Below are 4,295 nucleotides of genomic sequence, written 5' to 3'. Positions count from 1 at the left end.
CTTTCCCTATGTGGCTTCTTCCATGTCTGAGTAAGAATTATTTCTGGCTGCAGCCTTTCCACCAGTGGGAATAGCAATGCCTGTTTTCATGACAGCCAGGGGATCTCAGCTGCTGTTAAAACTGCTGTTCCCTTTCAAACTTGGTGCAGACAGCCCCATGGATTCAAAAATTACCCATGAGGAACAGACATGGAGGCATAGAGGTACGTGGAGTACGATTGTGTGAATCTCACTTGCTTGGGAAAATAGGCTAAAAGATAATAAAATGCAGAAGCCTTGTTATTATCCCAGCTGAACAGTCCTCCCTGGCATGTTCTATTAAGTCACTTCTCTTTCACTTAGGTTTTGCATTACTGGCTCTCCTTTCCACAAATGACCTTTTTCACAGCAGCCTCTGTAAAACTATTGCCATTCTTCATTTAGAAATTTGCTAAAGTGTGTTTGCAGAAGCCCTAGACTCTTCTTCTGATGAATCATCTCTTTTTGGGGAAAGGAGCATAAAATTATGTTACTGACCTTTCTTTACATTTAACAGGATCTTTTTGCACGTTGAGTATCATACAACTGACTCTAGGTAGGAACAGCTCTTCCTGTTCTGTGTCAGTGTTTATTCAGACATTTCTCAAGTACATCTCTAATGGTATTTTTAGCACAACATGTTTCGTGGGAAGACCTCACTTTCTCATTCCACATAAAACATAACTGAGAAACTGAAAGAATATTATTAAAACATTTAAGAGGACCGGGATAAGTTAATAGAGTGAAGCACTTGGTGTCCTATATTTTGATGAGAGACAACAAAATCTATCCTTTATTCAGCCATATTGTAGTTGTTTTGCATCTTTTGGGGTGTACTCAGGTGTACTCTCTCAGGCACAGCACTAGCCTCCCCACAGAGCAGGGAGGGAGCAGGGCTCTGATGGCCAGCAGTGATGAATTAATTGAGTATCTTGCTGCTCTACACCACCATGGCCATAGGAGAGAACAGGAAGAAAACAAGATTTAGCTTGACCTCCCTGGTTTTATAAAAGGTTGGTTCAATGTACATGAAACACTTGCTATGTGTAGTGTTATTTCCTGCCCCAGCAGTGTTACTTATTTCTTAGGTCATGAGGACTTTTTGGTGTAGGATTTTAATTGCTGCATGAAAAAGCTACTAAGCCTTTACCACTAAACTGGTTTCTGCAGGTGCTCTGTTGCCTACCCTTGCAATGTAGTACCTAAGCCTATATAATAACATTTCCCAATGCACTGATACTCACCAGTGCTTTGTGATCCCATGGTGTGTTCTAAGGACAGATGAATGAAATCATGCAACTCCAAGGAGCTCATCCAGCAGCTCCTGTTCAACCCCAGCACATCCTTTTTTGTGCCTGTCAAGGGTCTACAAGAGCAAAGCTATAGCTGGTGATTTCCATCTTTCTGAGATGGCACATTATAGACTTAGGAGCTCATGTCCAATTTCAACTTGCTTCCTTCTTTAAAAACCTGGCTTCTGGAAGTCTCCCCAGTTACATCTTGTGCTGGGATCATGCCAGACATCTCGTGGATTCCCTGCTCCCCACAGCTGTGCACAGGGTTTGGAAACATTGCTGCCTGCCCCCATAAATCACTGCTGTCCATCCTCCCTAAGTGTGTCCAAAATGGGTTTTCGTTCTCTCAGCATCTGGCTCATGTCTCACAGCACTGAGCAGATATCTGAGCCAGGGGACCCTGAGGCACCACATTCAGCTATTCCACCTACTGCTCTGCTGTTCAATGTGTCCAGGTGAGAAATGCCTTGTGCTGCAGTGCTTTCCTGTGCCACAATTCCCACCCATCGCCAGGGCTGACTTGCAAAGCTGCCACTGTGGGTGCTGCAGCTGATTGAGGACCTCACCTCAGCCCAGGAGCATGGAATTGGCACCAAGAAGCCCCGCTCTGTTCAGCAGCACATAGGTGAGCAGAAGGACTGGCTTAGCCCGGGCTGCCAAAAGCCACAGCTGACTCAAAACAAATCTCTTTTGTTCTCCCTCCTTGTTTCATGCAGTAAATAAAAATGAATCCCCCAAGGAGCAGAGCATTTAGGCTTAGAGTGTTCCTGTTTGCTCAGAGCATATCAGTCTGTTGTTCTTCCTGGCTAATCAGATAGAGCGGAAACTGAAACAATCTAAATTTGTTGTTCCATTTTATTCTATAATAATCACTGCTTCTCATTTGTTTCTAAATAGCTGCATAAATACACATTAAATGTAGTGACATCTCTTTTGGGACTCAGTCCAGTGCTTCCTGGTTTTTTTCTCACTTTGAAAGAGATTGGGTTCTCAGATATTGTCACATTTCTTGTAAAATCCTCTGTACTGTGTATAAAGGATATTATAATGCTGGGCTCATTCATGTCCTCTGCAGGCATAAGGGGGTTGGTGACACTAAATGAATGTGGAAGAATAGCATGTGCCCACATACCATGTGTGAAAGCAGAAAAGAACTCTCACTCTGGGCAGACATTAATGTTATTTGGGACTGACACTTCTTGCAGTGTTTCCCCCTCACCCAGCCTTCTCTCCTTCCACTCTGACTCTCAAGCTCCCACCCCAGTTTGCAGGGATCACTTTGGGTTAGTGGTTTGTGGTTCCTACAGAACTGCTGGCTCCTCTTTCAGTCAGGTTTCCATCACCCAGTACATGTGCTGTCACTTTTGGCTTTTCAAAGAGCTTTCTTGAACATCACAAACCTAATGGCACTTCAGGCTTTCAAGACTGAGGTAGATACAGGTCTCAGAATCTGAATTTTTGACTGGCCAATAGCTCTCCTTCCAGTACAAAAAGAGATATTTGATGCTGTATACACTGACTGCCACCTCTAGAAAATTGAGCACTGCAATCTCTGGAGAATTCATAAACTAATTTTGGCCATCTTCCAGTGCTTTCTGAATTTGTTTCACAGAGATGGGAAGGAGGAGGAGGAATATTCTCAGCCCCGGAGGAGAGTGGCTTTCAAATTCTTGCATTCAGACAGTTGCACAGCATTATTCCCAGAGCAGCAGTGACCTCAGGCAGGCACATCCCCTGGGGGCTGACACATCTGGCCAGCTCAGAGCAGGAGGAGACTGAGCCCACATATGTCCTCAGTGTACCACTCAGTCACGTTGGGTTTTTAGCTTTCATTTTCAGTTTGTTCATTTTAGTGGAGAATCATGAGAGCAGTCTCACCAGTTTAAGCCAACCCATGGGTAGGTTTTTGCAGCGTGGCATGATAAGAACTGATCTACGTTTTTACAGAAAAGGCTGTAATTAGTTAAAAATGTTTATTGCAGATTAACTGTTTCACTCTAATAGTGAGGCATGTGTCCAAAACACATGCACATCATGTGAGATGCGCCTATGAACATAAACAGCTATTTGGGAAAGAGCTGGGACAAATCCTGAGGGTGAACACAGCTCTGCCTAAGACAAACATGTAACTGAGGTGCTGTAACACAGATGAAGCTGAAGCCCAGGCCCTGTCATTTCACATCCTTTGGTATGCCATGTGCTTCTCACATCTACACCACAATTTGTCACGGCTGGTTACGTCCGCACATCATGTTCAATCCATTTCCCAGGCGCACAATGAAAGATGATCAGAGAAGTTCTGAAATACCTGACACGGGGAAACTGGGAGATTAATTGCAGCATTAAGGCTGAGTGTGGCACAGAGTGGAAGCTGGAAGAGCTCTGCTCCAGGGGAAGCATCTGCAGAGTTGCTCCTTGTGGAGGACCACTGTGCACCACTTTGACATTTTGAACAGTGCAGTATCACTGCCCCCAGCATCCCCAGTGCAAAAATGAACTGGTGTGGGCATGGCGTGGGGTGGAGGATGGATGCCCACCAGCCCTGCCCTGAGCCCGTAGAGAAGTCCTGGGTTTGTCCTGCTGCCCACTGCCTCCAATCTCAGAGACCACATAGCAGGCTGGGATGGGAGAGCCCTTGTACAAAAGCAAAATATGCTTTTCCTTTGTCTATTTTTATCTCCCCCCTCCCAGATCCGTGTGCATCTTAGAATGGAAAATGTCAGGCAGAGCATTAAGACAGTCATATCTCAGCAGATGGGAGTCGGGGGGGAAACAAAACTTTAAAAGTTTATAGCAGAGGATAGTACAAAAAAGCAGCTAAACCAAAGCAAACAGCCTCGGGGACAGAGGGAGTTCGGCATCTCTGCTGCAGAGAGAGGCACACGCTCTCTCTGCGGGAAAATGTACCTCTCGTGCGTCGGCTAATTTAACCACAGCCAAGCCGAAAGCGGGGGGGGAAAGCACGGGGGAATGTGCACAGAC

Source organism: Corvus brachyrhynchos, unplaced genomic scaffold, assembly GCF_000691975.1.
Source record: "Corvus brachyrhynchos isolate BGI_N302 unplaced genomic scaffold, ASM69197v1 scaffold91, whole genome shotgun sequence".
NCBI classification, from domain to species: Eukaryota; Metazoa; Chordata; class Aves; order Passeriformes; family Corvidae; genus Corvus; species Corvus brachyrhynchos.
The sequence above is the reverse complement of the archived record's forward strand: the minus strand, read 5'-3'. Positions refer to the sequence as shown.